This window comes from Anomalospiza imberbis, chromosome 2 (assembly GCF_031753505.1).
Source record: "Anomalospiza imberbis isolate Cuckoo-Finch-1a 21T00152 chromosome 2, ASM3175350v1, whole genome shotgun sequence".
NCBI lineage: Eukaryota > Metazoa > Chordata > Aves > Passeriformes > Viduidae > Anomalospiza > Anomalospiza imberbis.
In genome coordinates this window covers 103,520,309-103,537,938 of record NC_089682.1, presented here as the reverse complement: position 1 = coordinate 103,537,938, position 17,630 = coordinate 103,520,309, and the positions used below count along the sequence as shown (strand labels likewise).

At 34.7% G+C, this 17,630-nt stretch overlaps 1 long non-coding RNA gene across 3 annotated transcripts; it reads right to left on the bottom strand.

The window, feature by feature from the left end:
• Positions 1-1,003: 1,003 nt before the first annotated feature.
• Positions 1,004-7,207, bottom strand: LOC137467224 (uncharacterized). Of its 3 annotated transcripts, none has more exons than XR_010995457.1 (4): positions 7,003-7,207; positions 6,214-6,314; positions 5,977-6,017; positions 1,004-1,049 (listed from the first exon to the last, which is right to left on the bottom strand). It is a non-coding gene; the product is annotated as an uncharacterized lncRNA (long non-coding RNA). The 3 variants fall into 3 exon arrangements; XR_010995461.1 differs by lacking the exon at positions 1,004-1,049 and adding an exon at positions 1,057-1,324; XR_010995454.1 differs by lacking the exon at positions 1,004-1,049 and adding an exon at positions 5,149-5,505.
• Positions 7,208-17,630: the final 10,423 nt, after the last annotated feature.

The following is a 17,630-nucleotide window of genomic DNA, read 5'->3' as shown; positions in this document are numbered from 1 at the left end:
ATCAGGTTTTAAAACTCTAGATTTTCTAAAAAGCAATGTTTACCCTTAAGAAGAATATTGATATCAATTACAAATGGTTATTCTTAAATTTTCAAAGTTCTTATATATATTTACTGGCTCTGGTTTTATAGAACCTTTCCCTTCCTCAAACAATACATATGTACATTTTTGAGCAAACTGCCAAATGCTTTCAAAAGTACAGTCTTTTTCAGACTGCAACAACCTTGGAAAATTGACATTTGTTCCACAGCTATTTAAAAAATAGTCAGATTACCTGCAAATAAGATACAAGATACAAAGGAGTTGAAACTAGATCCAATGAAACCTAACATTCAAACAGGAGATTTTTTTGCCACATAAAGCATGTCTATGTTCATATTAATCTGGCATAGGAAAGCCCTATCCCCATCTCAGAGATCAATAACTTACACAGGTTGATCATTCCACCTAATTTGTCAGAACTTTACAAATCAGATACAAAATTACTAATTCAGCACACAGATTTAAATCATTGAGTCATTGATTCAAAGCAAATTAATAATAATTTCTCCTGGCTCTGAATAAACATGGAATGGTAATATTTTATGTATGAAGTACAAATTTTCCTTAGATGAGGTATATTCTGTTTAAATATTTACTTCTCTTGTTTTCCTACTTCTTCCCGAACAGTACAAAAAGTTATACATTCAGTCAAATGCTTTGACTGGGACGCTGTAAATAAATGGATGTGAGACTTTGTGCAATAAAATCATGAGTGATAGAGTAATACAACAGAGACAAGGTGTTGGTGATGATCTCAAAAAGGCAAAAAGTAGACAGAAGTAAATTTATCTTGGATTTATCATTAAAGGGGGGTCTAAATAATGTAATCTGGAAGTTATCAATTTTTGAATTTAGGAGTAAAAATACAATTAAAGTATGCACCTGGAATACTATAATAAAATGGAAGTCCTTAAAATAGCTGAAATTTTGAGACTAGTGAAGTTGTAACACAATTTTACTCTGAGGTGATTCTGAAGGAACACTTCCCTCCAAATTGCCGTGAGAACCTACAAAATAAGCAAAATAAAGATAATTTTATTAGAATCTTGTTGCAAATTTTTGTTACATATAATGTTACAATAGACACTTTAAAATAAATTAGGAGTTTAATTGAGGGTAGTGATAAACCTAACATGGCAGATAGCTTCTAAGTTTTAGTAATAGTGTTCTTATAAAGATACAGGCTAAAATTTTATCATAATTACAGGTTAAGAGCTCTGGAAGAAGAAATGGTTGCTTCCTGAATCTCTGATGGTTTTCTATTATGTGTAGTTAATAAGCTCTATAAAATTTTGATTAATCCACTTTTTAAATACAGATACTTTTGTGAACTTTTTTATATTCTAAAATAACTAGTTGAAGAGATATACTGCAGTATAACATTTAATATTGAAGGTATTGATAGTTTGTCCTTGAAAATTAAAAGTCATTGAGGTTGAATTCATCATCTTGCTAAGGCTAAAACAGCCTGTACTGTTTGATCTCTTATGTTAATGTTTGTATTTTGTGAACAGTGTGAGATCCCAGAAGCAGGGGATCCACCAAGATATTTTGGGTCAATGTGTTGTCCTTCCTCATATGTGAAAGCATAAGCCTTCTGACCTGGAACTTAGCAGGACCTGAAGCAAGTCCATCCCTTACATACCTTGGCACATCTGTATTTTCTTATATCTGGTAGATGATCAAAAGGGGAGCACAGCTGGTGTTTCTCTTACATCACCTTGATCATATCCCTTAAAACGGCACAAAAATATCTCCTCTCTGTATTTAATTTTATCTGTTTTGAGAGACCACGGTTCAAAACCAGCATTTATCAGTTAACTTGAGAGCAACATGATTAATCCTTCAGTTTCAAGAACTTGGTGTGCACACCTGCCTCCTGCAAATTGTCGGTTTCAGTGTCATTTTTGAGCATCCTATCATGTAATGAATAACTCTATATTTATTTGCACCCATATTTTATAACTATAAACAAATATATATTTAGATGCTTCAACATAACTAATTAAAGAAAATATTAATCTCTTTTTTAAAAAAGTGTTTTCTACTTTGACATCTGATAACACAATACTTGCATAACACTTTAATTCGCCAGAAGGTTCAGCATGTAAAATATGAAAATGTGGACTGTTAATGACATTTCAAAAATGAAGAGACCTCTCCCCTTTCTTTTAAAAACATTACAAATACACTTACTCACTGAAACTTTTGCTAGTATAAATTTGTTTTTTATGAGCCATACAATATTAATCACCTGTAAATGTGTCAAAGGGGATGTTTCTTTCTCATTTGACAAGACTGGGAGAAAATACATTTGATTTAAATGATTTTCAGGTTGTTGTAAGAAGGCGAATTATATTCTACTCTTGATTTTCACTTCTGAGGTCCACCTGTCAGCTTTTGTATTTCTAAGAAAAAACAATGCACCGGTGCTCAATTTACCTGCTTTTACTCCTTTTACTTCCAGCTCAACTTTCTTAGTTGAAATCACATCTAGAGTTAATCACTGGCATGAACTTATTTGTAGCCACAAATGCCTTCTGAAAATGGAAAATGTGAAATTTGTGAGGGCCTTCAATAAAATACAATGTATTTACTTTGTCTAATGAAATCTCCTTTTGAATTTTCAGATTTTTGTTAGAGCAGATCTAGCCCTTGTTCTAAACTGTCTGTTCAGTTTCAGGCCAGAGCATGATGAGATGAAGATCAATAAGAAAAATTTTTGAGAGAATACAAGGATAAGAGTCAGAAAAATGGAGAAAAAATCCAGTAAGTAAGTACAATTTTAGCAATAACAATAACTGTCATCTACCTGTTGAAAGAAAAAAAAATGATGCACAAAATTTCTATTTTAAATGACAAATCTTGAAATGACCAAGAAGGACAGCACAGAAACAGCACAGAGGGGGAAACAAACAAAACAAAACCATAAAAAGGGCTTGAAAACAGTCCATATCCTGCCTACTGTGTTTTTGCATCGCTAATTTCAGTTTCTTTCAGTCAGCTCAGTGACTAACTGGGAGCTAACTGTGCAATTCTTGTTCATAGGAGGATTTCCTCCATTTCTTCTGATCCTTTACTTTCTGTTTCCTGATCTTATCAGCATTCTTTTCAGCTGCAGTCTTGCATTTTCTTGCAGGGGCTCCTCATTGTTACTGCCATATTGTGCAATCTGTGGTGCTTTCTCTTACTCACAGGCATAGTTACTCCTCAGGAGAGAAGCAGTCTCCTTTCTTCCAGAAAATCCACATTACTCACTTACACTCAAAGAAGAATACAGCAGTACAGAGAATACACATGTAAATCAATTACCATCTGTCAAATAATTTAAGGGAAGCTTTCATGAAATAGAAATAAAATGTTTTTCTCCAGATTTAAAAAGTAGGATTAACAAAAGAGTTCTCTGTTTCATGTTTTGGGGGTTTTTATTACTTATAAACTTATTACTTTTAATTTTATAAAAAAATAAATGCTTCTCCTGAAACAGCTATTCCATTTGATGGAGACACTTTAGAGGTTAATTTGCCTTCATGTATATACAAGATGTTTTTTTAAACAACTGTGTAGTTTTCTCCAGCTTCATATATGGAAAACATTTACATAAATCCTTTAAAATACTGGCAAGATATCAACCTTGCAAGGTCGTTCCCAAGTTGCATAATTAGAATACAAATTGGTTTGCAAGTACTGTTCAGCATTTTGACACAGAGCTAAGGAAATAATGCCAAAGGGTGCTCTTTATTTCAGCAGTGTTTCAAGACCCAGTTAAATTAGTAACAATTATAAATAAAGCAGTCTTATTGTTACCTAAGGCAAGAGGAGATGAGTGAAAACCAGTTTCATCATAATTACGCTTAAAGCAAATGGACTCTTGATCAAATAACACTATTGACAAGGAAGACTAAACAAACTTCCTAAATGTAGAAATTAATCATGTTCATGACAACCTATGTAAAAAATTAGTACAGTCTTACAGCAAGTTTCAGTACAGTTATGAATTCACATTCCTTAAAGGTGGGAAGAAATGTTTAAAAAAAATAGAATGGTTTGCATGGATATAATTTTTATTTGCATGTGTGTTTGTTGTCTGTACAATCACATTGGCAGAGCTGCAGTTCTGAAGTTCTGACAAAAAAAGAACATGACTTGATTGTCATCTTAGATTCTCTGCAAATTATCACATTGAATCATTTGCCAGAGAACCTGCCAAGGCACAGAATTTAATTATTATAGCAATGAATTTGTGCATCTCAAACAAGTGAGGTAAGGAAATTTCTATGAGAGTGAAGATATTTTGGGATGATGAAATTGATCAATAATATAATGATATCAGATACATTTTAAATAGCTTCTCACCAAATCATTTGGTTTTTTTATAAAAAAATAAACATGGAAATTTCTCCAAACCTTTAATAATTTGGAAAATATTTCAACAAATAGAAGCAATTTTGGATTTTATTTGTTATTTATTAATTCTAATGTCATAAAAATTAGATAATTAATATAAAGTAATTTTTTTTCCATATATTGATTTAGAGCTCCCATTTTTATTGTATAATGGAAATATTTGGTATACTTGATACATTTTCTAGAATTAGTTACAGCATTATGTTATCCCTTAGTCTCAGCTACATGGAGTTTCACCACATATCTCAACTCTGATACAGTCCTGCTAGGAAATACTCGGAGGAAATATTAAAGTAGTTCTGAGCGAGCTTTGTCCTGTTAGCAGAACTGATTGCCTCTGCTTGCAGCCATTCATTCCCACTGGCGCATTCCTTCCACCTCCCTTCCTTTTAAAAATTCAATCTCTACTATTGACATTCCAGAACTGAAGCAGGAGCATCTCTTTGATAGATAGCGCTGCTGTGTGAACATGGCTAAGAGAAGAATTTACATCAGGGCCCAAGTCTCCTCCCTTTGGGTTTGGGTAAAAATACACAACCATCTGACTTGATACTGGCAAGAAGGTTTGTTCCATAGAGATATGGAAAAAATATTTCCATAAGCTCTCTCCCTTTACTTGACACTTCTTACCCTGCCTTTTCATGTCTGTGGTATTGCTAATATGAATTTAAAGCTTTACCCACGGGCTGACATGCCCCATCACCAGGTGTTGAATTGGCTTGCAGTTGTCCCCACTTCCATGGCCCTGCCAGGCCATCCTGTGTGCAGGGACCATGGGTCCCCTCTCCAAGTCTGATCCCGACCCCAGTCCACAGGCCCACATCCCAGCCTGGGCCTCAGCTGGTCTACATACCAGGGATGTGACTTATGCCTGGAGCTGGGGTGGAAACTGTGCCAGTGCTCCTCAGCTGCCCTGCACCTGGCTGCCAAGTCCTGACCTGAGAGACCCTGACCACTTTGTTGTTCCTTGCCCAACAAGAAAAACACACAGTCTGTCTTGCACTACATCATAAATCTCTGCAATCAAAAAGTATTCTTCTGAAAAGCACAGTGCAGCTGAAATGATGAGAAGAAAAAGACCAGTAAATGGATTTTCAACGTAGTTTTACAGAGAATCACATCAATACAATTTCCAGTCAGGGTAACCAATGCTGCCAGATGACAGTATTTTGCTTAATGAGGGAGGACTGAGAAAAAAACTTGAATTGTTAGCTGAGACCCTTTGATTTGTCTGACAGAGTTTAAAAATATGAATGTAACTACTACCAGTCAGTTTAGGTTTCAAGCTAAAAAAATCCACAAAAATGTCTAATTTTCTTCATGGATAAGATTACAGATTTGGTTAGCAAAGAAATCATGCAGATACATTGTAGATCAATAGTATTTTTTTATAAGCAGGTGGCTGTCATATACTTATTTGATTGCTTAGTAACACTGTCCAGTGAAAAGATTATTAAAATTATTTAACAGTTAACAGAACAGTTAACTGTTTATCTAAATAACTATTTATCTAAAAAGGAACACCACATGGTGGGGATTTTTCAGTTGTGCCCTGGCTACTTGCACTGCTGTTAATTGAAAAATTGGACAGAATTATAAATCTCTACTGATAACACTTGTACATATAAAAGGGACTGATACAGTGAAAAGTAATAGCTAGAAAAGAGAGATAATCAGATCATTTGGTAAGCTAAGTCCATTCAAAGAAAACATAATTTACTATATCTAAAATAAAAGACATAACAAGAACCGGTTCATGCCTACATAACAGAGACTTTTCTGAAAATCAGTGATGGAGGGATGGTCTCTTCTGATGAACACATATTTGTGCCAGAGCACAAATTGGTGGGTGGGTCTGGAGTTAGCTGCAAACCAAAAAACTCATCACTATCTCACACTTCCAGTAACCCTCTGCTGTACTCAATGTAAGCCAAATTTAGGCAAGATAGGTGGTCCCTCTTCCTAACTAAAACTATAAAAATGAACTTCATATCATTTTGACAAGTTTCCTGACTTCTTGCATTCATATTTCTCTTCTTGTATTATCTTTCTTTCCCTTTTCTCTTTCCAGTTGCTTGAGAAACAGAAGGCTGAGATAACCTACTGCTCCACATTAAATCAAAACATCATACAGGAAGATGAGAGAAACATTGCAAATAGTAGAAAGGGTTTTAGTAGGTCCTGTGAGAAAGACTGGTCTGTATCATCTGTCTGTCATGATCCAGTTACTGAAGTTCTTTGAAATGCCTCTGTCCGAATTAAGGCACAAACGAGATCATATTCCATATTCCCATGACAATAGCATGGGTTTTATTTGATAGTAAATATGAGACAGAGAGAGAGAGAGAGAGAGAAAGAGAGAGAGAGAGAGAAAGAAAGAAAGAAAGAAAGAAAGAAAAAGAAAAAAGAAAAAGAAAGAAAGAAAGAAAGAAAGAAAGAAAGAAAGAAAGAAAGAAAGAAAGAAAGAAAGAAAGAAAGAAAAAAAAAAAAAAGAAAATAGGTGGGGGGAATAGAAGGGAGTTGACAGAGGCAGAATAAGGAAAATATCACCACTCTGTGGATCCCAGCGATATTCAATTGTTCCTCTCTAGCTGTTCTTCTTGCTGGTGAATGTCCCCCAAAAGCATAGAATCTGATACCCAGGCACCTCCCTGGGAGCATGGACCTTTGCAATTGTCTCATACAACAGACTCCAGATTTGTTGCATCACATGCTGTCCTGTGGTGCAAGGACTTAGTAATGACTCTGGGGGTACTTTGGGGGGATCTATTATTCTTAATCTTTGATGGATTAAGGCACCCCCTCAGCTGCCTCTCACAAAAATGTCATGTGGATGAAGGAGACTTCCTCCTCCCCACCTCAGCTGGGAGAGAAATCTATGCAAATCTGCTCCCAGCAAATGGTCTGTGGGTTATGGCCTCCCCAACCCCGAAGCCAGAAAAAGCTGATTCTTAGAATGGCTGTTGTGTTTGGCTCACATTCTTTTCCTTGCTTACTTGTTTGTTTCAGGTGACTGAAGAATGGATTTTCCCTTTATTTAATCTCAGCAATTTGACTTTCAGTCTAAAGTCCTGGTCAGGTATCTTCAGGAAGGCTTCTTTGGTTGTAGCTTCTTTATACATTTTTTTTTATAATGAGCAAAACTTTATATCAATCCTTGAGTCATGAACTATTTCAGTCTCTGACAATGTTTAATAGTAAAAACCTAAAGGTAAATGAACCAGAAAAAGGAAGTCAGTTTCTTACTCTCATTCATGACTTCTAAACCTTTCCTCAGACTTTCAAAACAGTTGGGATTCTAAAAAAAACCCCAAAACATCAGTTTTGTCTATACAGCTGAGAAGTCTTAAGATAGTGTTGACTAACATTACTCTTGAATCTAAAATAGGAAATAAATAGGCAGAATAAGTGCAGAGGTTTTACTTTGTACTACGGTGTAGGTATTGTTAGATTTCAAATTCTGAATATAATTTTGTTATTTTTGTCTTTAAAAATATATGTTGAAAAACTGAGAGGCATTGAGAAGAACAAAATGATTTGTGTAATAGATGAAACTTCTTAAAGTGAGGTTTTTTCCTCTCCTAGAATCTTAGTAGGTCATATGAAACGAACAAAAAAAAAAAAAACGACCTCTGGCAGAAGTTATCTTTCTTCTCTGAAATGGGAGAAAATATTAACAGTTAAGTATTTTTTCTCCTAGTTATAAAGAAGTATATGAAGAAAATAGTAGTTATAAATTGATGCTAAAAATCCTTCACAATTAACGAAAAGTGGGGGAATATAATATTTCTGTACCCTTAACTTGCTGATAAAAGTTGTTCCTCACAAACGCTTCACTTGAATTTGTCTTCATGTTGACCCAATTTTATGGAGGTGTTCTCTTTTTTAAGCCTCCTCATGTCTTAATTTCAAGACTTATTTTCAAGATGACTTTATCTTTTGATTATTGAAACAACAACATAATATGAAAAAAGGCTAACCAAACCAAGTCATGCCAAAACAGAAACAATAGCATATTAGTCACTGCCAATGACAGTTTTATTTAATTTCCCTCTGACATACCTTAGCAAATGCATCCATAATTTAAAATATCTGCAGCAGTAAAAATGCTTAGTCTGGAGATGCTGATGGTAGATTTGGAATTGGATCTACTGTGGCTTCATGCCCAGAATGAAGCAAGTCTGTTGCATGGTATTTTGGTTATGTGCCTAAATAGTAAGGAAAAATGTATACATGTGTCAGTTCAATCTCTTTTGTCTAATGTCCATTTCTGCTGTCACTAGTCACATCCTGATGCACTAACTATTCCAACTTTTGAGCTAACATTTTTCCAAGTGGTATATCCTTATTTAATCCCTTGTTTTATGCAATCAATGTACACCTACTACTCAGTTGATTCAGTTGCTACAGTAAAAGATCTACATGGTCAAAGAGAAGGTCATGTCATTTTTCTTTTCCTTCCTCCAATAATTAACAACTTTTAAATATGTTCATTCTACCTACTGGCTGCTCATATGTCTCCCATGGAGAGATTTAAATTCTCTTATACATTAATATCAATTCTTCCCACCTATTTAGAGTCTTTCTGGGTAACAGATACTATAAAAGAAGCCAATGTGGTAATATGTGCTATTCTTGCATAGACAGTAGTAACTACATGGTCAAGAAATATACTATGTCCAGTCATAAACTATTAATCTGAGGATTTTTAGTGAATCATAACTTCAGTTATGCAAGTAGGATACAGTCAAAATAGTTGAGGTTTGAACAGAAGTTTTGAAGGTCATCTAGACAGATTCTTTGCCCAAGAAGAGCTATGTCACAGTTACAGAAAGTTGCTTATGGTGTTGTGCATTTGAGTCTTAAATATCTCCAAAGATGGAGATTCTTTGGACTCTCTGGTTGCTTGTTCCCCTGTTTGATAACTCACATGGTGAAAAAAAAGTCTGATACAGATTGGTTTTGATGTTTTGCATTCTTCCTCAGTATGATCTGAATTTAACTTCTCTATACGCTCTCTTTAATAAGCTGTAGACAGTGATAACAGTTTTCCTCTGAGCCTTCTCTTTTTCAGAATAAACATATCCCTTTTCCTCAGCCTCCCCTCATATTGTTGTTGCTCCAAAATCTGATTATCTTGGTAGTCCTGCACTGGACATTCTCCAGTTTTTCAATGCTTTCTCGGTACTGGGGAACAAAGATATGGACACAGCAGTCCAAATCTGGTGTCACTTGAGCTGACTAGAGAGGAAGAATCCTCCTTCAATTGTTGGTAAATCTTTTTATGATGTATCCTCGGATGCTTTTATCTTTATGTGCTGCCAACTCATGATCACTCTTTATGAGCCAACTCATTGTTGGCTCCCATTAAGTTTTTTTTCACCAGGATTCCATCTTTCTTTCTTTTTTTTTTTTTTTTCAACAAAAAGCATCTTGTGAGTCTCCATCTACTACTCGTTCAAAGATGCTGTAATAAGCACATATTTATAGTTTTGGCTTTTACAAATATTAAAGTGGATGCTATGTACTGTGCATTATAATATAATGTTGACTTTTGCAAAAGTAGCTAGAGTTGTGAAATAATAACTAATGGTTTTATTTTTATACCTAACTGGCAATATTTTAAATAACTCAGACACATTCGTAAATTAGCTGATGTTGATTTTGAGTACCTGTGGTTAACTTGCAATGACTGAAATAGCTAAACTGTCTGCATGGTCAGATAAAATTTGAGGAACAGGCGTGATGAGGACCCCTACTACTGACACTTGGACTGTCAACAACTGTCACCTGCTGAAACCACAGAACAGGGGGCTGTTGTGAGGAGGTGACACATGACCCACAAAACCACATCCAAGATTGCTACACATGCTCTAAAAGGGTAGCCCATAGGAGATGACACACTAAAAAGTTCCTGGAGCATGTAAACGGGTTCAAAGAAATGTTTGAATGTGTATAATCTTTTATGAATATGTATTTGCCTGATGCAATAGAAAGGGTAAATAAGAAGAGTTGCTATGGTTAACCGGTGTACCTCCAGCTATGGCTACGCACCCAGCACTTTTGTTTTATTGACTTTGTCCCTATTGCCCTTTATTAAATTTTTTAAAATTCAGTTAAGGAATGGCAGTAACTTCTCACAGATACCCTCTCAGTGTCCCTTTTATCATGCAGTATGAGACATGGACTTTTGCCTTTGCATAGCCTCCATGAAGATCCCATTAGATCTGTTTATGTTTCTAATTTTGGAACAGCAATTATTTATTGTTGAGCATTTAAAAATATTATTTCCAACACTGAATCTGACACTGTGTGGTGAGGGGAGGTGGTTTGGTTCTTTTATTAATTTTAAATTCTATTCTACCTGTCTTTTAATATGTAGCTGTGCTACATTCTTACATTTACTTGCTACTGTCTACTGAATTTCTGAAGTCCAGATTTTACTTTTTTCTAACACTTGATTCCCTGTATATTTAAATACTTACTTAACATTAAGTTTGTGAGTAGTTTCTCTGAAGTCAGTTCCATTGATTAATGCTAAGCGTGGTCTTAATTACATTGTTGGACTGCGGCCAGGATGACTGATGTCTCATTTGTTGCAAGCTATTAATGACTCTTTGTAATCAATTGTAGTGAGAAAACTTGCAACTGTAGTGAGAAAACTTACTCCCCAGTGAAGGGATGTCTGTCTCCTGAATTCAGATACTTAAATCTGAGGTTAAAATGTCAGACAAGAAAATCCAAACTATTAATCTATGCATCTGTGATAGAATAGGGAGACAATAAAAACTTCACAAAATCCATCTTCTCATTTCAAGGAAGGTGAAGTATAATTGGGAATTATATATTTTTCTTATTGTTGCCATTAAAAAGAATGGAGACAACTGGCTCAGAATGCATGATAAACTTCATACAACAGAGGTAATGAGACGTGAATATCACTTTGATGATGAAAATTGTATTGCTGGTTTACTTTGTTTGAATTATGGCTACTGGTATGTGGGATAGAATTTTTTCTTACTCTTGTGTCATAAAACCCGCAGACATACAGAAGACAGTCCTTACCTGTTGACCTGTACAGAGAGAAAAACACTACTGCTAAAGAAACTCGACATTTAAGGACCATGCTTCTTTGAGAAACTCACTAAAGTATTCTCAAGAGGAAAAGCACATCTTGATCTAACTCTTAAAAACACCAGGATGAATCCAATGTTCAGTGGAACATAGACATAAAGTATTCAAATTCTGTTCTTTTGTGGAAAGGATAAGTTTTCCCCATCAAATTACACTTTAGTGATAACTAACTTTTAATTCAGCATGTTAGAGACTTTGAACAAGAGTGTATCACGAAACAAAATAGGTAGAGTCGGATGGAAAAACAAACAAACTGAACAGTAACGCATAGTCTTGCAGAAGGAAAAAGAAAGATCATCAAAAATATGAAACAGTGCTTATAAAATAAAGCGGACAGAGAATAGACTTTTTAACTTAAATAATAAGGCATGTGAGACAAGCCATACAGTAAAATTGTTCGGAATAAAATTTTCTTCAACCACAACAGAAGAAGGATCTATACAAAAAGCAGAATCATATCCCTTAAATCATATCAAATCATATCAAATAATATCCCTTAAAGAGGAAGATTCATCTTTATGAAGATAAGTCTCAAAAACTTTCTCAATTATATCAATAGTATCAATTTAATTATCAATTAAATTATTTTAATTTAAAAAAATTAATAAAATGAACACGTTGCCTGGACCAGAGATTGTTTACACAATACTTCTAGAAGAAAAGAGATTTAAAATTATACAACATTTAAATGCGGTGTCTATCACCCTAAATACTCTTCCACAGAAGAATGGAAGGCCCTAATCTCAAAGCTTTTTAAAAAGGCCTTGATTAATCTGAGGAATCATAGGGCAGAGGAAATGCAGCAGGTAATAAAATACAAGACATAAGAATCAGAGAACAAATCCAAACTAGAAACTTTCAGATACAATGTTTGAAATCATAGCAGGAAATAAATACAGGGTTTTTTTATAAGTATATTCTATTTGGAGAAGATAAGGTTTTCGCAAGTAATTGGTGCCTCAGACACCTTTTAAGAAGTTGTCAAGTGAAGGAAAAAAAATTTCCATTCAGTGTTCCTGTATTATTTATACAGAAACACTTCTAGCTTTCTAGGTCCTCATGCACAGTGTAACAGAGTCACATAAAAGCTGAGGTTAGAAGGCACCTTTGGAGATTAACTTGTACAACTGCCCTGATCAAAGAAGGTCAACTACTGTAGGATCCCAAGGTGAATGACCAGATGGCATGGTCACAATTGCACTTACTACTGGGGAAAGATCACAGTACCAAGAATTTTTGTGTGTTCTCCTCCCTTACTGCTGCCTACAGAGGATGAACTTCAGGTGTTCAGGCTGTCTAAAAGCCGTGTTGTAGTTCAAAATGGCCTGGAACACCACAAGATATGCTGAAGACAATATGTAAGGGCAGATATAGCTATACCATATGTAGATCTATTAAAAAAAACAACAAAAAACAAATCAACAAAACCAATACAAACTAGTTGTCTTGTTACCAAGTTAATTAAATTAACAGTCACAGAAAAGGGAAAATGTCTTTCAATAGGTAAAATACATTTGAAAGGTAAAAATAAAAGATGAATGATGCTTTTATAGTGGAGATAAGGTACAGTGAACTTGTCCAAAAAGTAGTATGAAATTGTTAGCATGTTTATAAAGTTTATGGAAAAGGGATATAAAAAACCAAGGCAACAAGATTTACTGACACAATTAGAGTAATGAAAACTAAAATGCTAGTAAAGATTTTTGGAAGAAGCTCAGAATCTTTTTGAAAGATTGAATGATGACTGCAATTCAGTATTTTATGCACAATCTGCACAATCCAGTATTTTATGCATGAAGAGGAGAGGCAACTGTAGTCACATATATATATATAGTGATATGTTGTTAATTAATTTTCTCAGTTTGAGAAAAGGGTCTTAGAGTCATCCTACAGTCTTCTGAACAGAGTAGAGCAGAGGCCATAAACCCCAGAATGTCTGTTCTGGCTCTGGCAGGAACAGATTTCATCTTCTTCATAGCAGCCCATATGGTACTGCATTTCAGACTTGTGATCAAAAAAAACATTGTTTTGACTGTGGCTGAACAGTTCTTGCATAGAACTGAGAGGAGTTTTTTGGTTTTATTTCTGTTTGAACTTCTTCCACTCTGTCACCCCAGTGAATAGTCTAGGGGAGTGATCAAGATTTTGGGAAAAGACAAACCCAGAACAGCTGACCCCAACTGACCAAAAGCATATTCCATGACATATGACATGATCAGCAATAAAAATTCAGGAAAAGGAGGATAGCAGTAGCATGTGGCCATGTTCTTTGTCTTCCCAAGAAGTCACTCCATGTGATGCAATCTTGCTTCCCATGAACTGGCTGGACATCTCCATGCCAGCAGAACATAAGGAATGAATTCCTCATTTTGCTTTGCTTGAAACTTTGCTTTACATGTTAAGCTGTCTTTACATTGATCTGCAAGTTTTTCTCACTTTTATCTTTTTTATTGTCTCCTGTAGCCCATTGAAAGGGAGTAAGCAAGTGACTGAGGCAGGGGCTTAGCTGTCAGGTGGGATCAATACATGACAGTATTATAAATTGCTATAAAGAGGAAAAAAGATGTAGGTTTTCCAATTCATAGTTTTATGCTGGACCTGAATCTTGAAAATCAAATAAATTCTGGCCTTCCGACAAAATTCACAGAAGATACTCTATTTTGAAAAAAAGTTACAGAAGAGGGAAAGAAGAATAAATTATTGTATCAGATGTCTGCTTCTGAGAATATAAATAAGCAGCTAGGAGAAGTGATGGATGTGGGGAAATGCATTAGAAAGATGATCGAATTATGAATTATATATTTATAAAGAAAGGAAGAATAGTAATTCACTACATCATCTCTTAGAAAGATTGCATTAGGCTTAATTTGACAGACTGAAAGCAAATCAAAATAGTTTTTTCCACTCAAATTGTAATTAAATTAATTAACACATTGCAAAAATATGTAAATGACAAAAATATGAATTAATTTAAAATACATGAGATGGTGTGGAGTTTTAATTATTATAAATAGAGAAATGGCTATCAAATTTTATGATCTAGATGTTCATATAGGAATCACCATCTTCAGAAGCTGTGGTGGTACATCAGATACAGCCTGCTCATTATAATAATTATCTGAATATTTGCTACTAGATACTATTAGAGGTAGGGAATGGGATTAGATGTAGTAGACATATATTTTACCTGTGCCATCATATCAGATGTCATATATTTAGGTGCCTCAAAAATCTGAGGTATTTGCATACAGTAAATGTAGTCAATAGGAAGAGTCAACCATGTCTGGACTTTTCTAAGTTTCTGTTAGAGAAATTTTAGGGAAATGTCTACCCTTGTATTGATACTTCTCAATGATTTGCATCAGAAACACTTTATGTTTGTGCTAAAGTGTCCATGAAGCATTCCAAAATATTCCAAATATTGAGAAGACTGGAATATACAATGATGAAAGTAGACATGATTCCCTAGAGTCATTTTTTAATACCTTTTTCCTCACACAATTGTGCCATGCACGTGGTAGCACTCCACAGATAAACATCCTCCATGCTTGTACAAAATAAAATAACATTTATAGAATTCTGACTGAAGATCTGTAGCATATAACTCAAATTCTATCTTCAAAAATGTGACGGAATTTTGTCTTACTAATTTCCAAACAATCTTGATTTAACAGTTCTTTTTTAAGAATCACATAGGCTCAGATAGAAAAAAAAATTCCCAACCAACAACCACCAAAAAACAAAGCCCCCCAAAACCCCTCCCATATAATTTTCTTCGAAAAATCACACATTTCACTAACAGGTCATATCAAGGTGCTGTACTTGTCCTGCTAATATCTCACTACATGCTGTATTGGGCTGCTGCTGTTTCAGATACCAAAAAGCCATGGTTTAACACTCTCTGCCAAGAAATGCCATGAATGTCAGAGTCTTTAAATCAGAATGGAAAACTGACTTGTTTTTCTCTTTGCTTCCCATCATTAGCTTGGCACTGCAAGCTGTGTTATTAATTATTGTACATCTCTTTTAAAGCACCTTGAGATGTCTTGCTGAGATAAGTTGCTATGTCCTATAAATGGAAGTTATTCACATCCTGTCAAAAATTAGTCTAAAGTACAGCGGAACAAAGTCTTTCAAAAGTATCATCACCTATTAAAAAGTCAATATAAATTAATATTATAAGGCTGATTTTAGAATCTGCATTTATAGTTTACAGCTCAGAGAAGTATTTATACCTGTGTATTATGTCTTCAAAATAATTGTATATTCATAGTGACTCACGCACATCTTGCACATCTTTATTCAGGTACAACCAAACATAAAAAGAAGGGCAGAGGGGATGCAGATATAAGATTTCTGTTAGCATTCCTATGATGGATTTCCAAGATACAAGACTTGCACCATGTGTTACTGTTAATGAAGAGGAACTAATGAGGAAGGCAGATAGCTCATCCTAAGAGGATAGACTAAAAAAGCTGGAGAGTTTCTTGAAGTAAGAAACTTCTTTGACACTGTTGAGCTATTTTAACTTTAGTTGAACATTATAGGGCTTCAAAGAACATGATAGATATTAACATCTCATTTGAAAATGGGATTAGTTGCAGTTTTGCAGTCCTACAGTTACCTTTAGCTTTAGAATTAACCTCATTTCTAATGACACTATTTCAAAAATAAGACTTGGCCTTATTTCACTTCAGACTATATGTTAATAAGAATATTTTTCTACAGCAGGAGAGGTTTAAAGGCTATAAAAGAGGTACCAAAATTGTGAATTCACAGGGAAAAATGTAAAGAATGTAGGATTCTTTGAACTAGGGTTAACTTCACTGTTGAGTCCAAGCTAGCTTGTTCAGCTATATAGAGGACTGACATTTCCTCTCAGTTATTTCTCCTTTTGGCTAGGTATGTAGTAATCATCTAACTGGTGCATCATTATTTTTTCTTTTAGATCCCAGATATTTAATATGTGAAAAAATTCTCAAAAAGGAAAAATGACTTTTTAAAATCTCACAGGAAACAGCTGACACAGCTGGATGTTAAAATTACGTCTCCAGTGAGTGAATTCAGTTGTGCTTCTACTCACATCAGTTTTATAAGAATATTTTCAGAGATCCTATAATAAAGGCAGCGCAGATAATTATCTTTAGAAGTGCTCTGAGGTTAAAATGTAAGCAACTCTGAGACTTAGTCATTGCCAGAAGGCTACTAAATCAAGTATTAGTAAAAATACTTTTAATATTAAAAAGAGAAATAAAGAAAATGAAGTTGGAAAATTAAAATCATTTTCTTGTACTTATATTTTTCAGAATTCTTGTCCTATGTTTGCCTGGCATGAAAAGCTATTCCAAGTACTCTGTGGCTCCCTCTCTGCTCATTTCTGCTTGTAGCATGGCATGTTAAATGCTGTTTCACTATGGAAATGGAAGAAATGGACTTGTTGGTATCCACAGGAAATTGTCAGGGACCACTGAGACAGCCACAGGACAAACATTGCAACAAAATGGACAAATTTCACAATTTAAGATTAGATATTGCTAGGCAGCAATGGACAAGCATAGGAACAAAATCCCAGCTGCTACTGAATAAGGATTTGGTGTCAGATCTAGCCTCAGATCAAGCTTGGTTGTTAATGAATATTTTGCCATTAAGTAAAGGATGACCATACGTGAAAAAAAGAGCTTATTATGGTGAAAGTGTCAGCCATGACAACATTAATTGTTCTAAGCCTATTCACAGTCAAAATAGTAACAATTATGAGGGTCCTGGCAAATGGAAAGGAACATTTTACTTATTTCTTGCCACCTGTTTTTCATTCCTCAACCGTACACTTTCTGAAGTGAAGAATAACACTTCTAACATCAAGAACACATATTTGGGCTTAATGCTTAATGATACAATAGGACTGACTGGGAATTGATGGAGTCAGCAATGTTTCCCTGTCTCTTGACATTTCCAGGTTCAAGACTAACCTGCACTTAATTTTGTCATTGCATCCTGCATAATGCTTGCAAATATTATATGTTAAACACACGCTGAAGACTTCAACA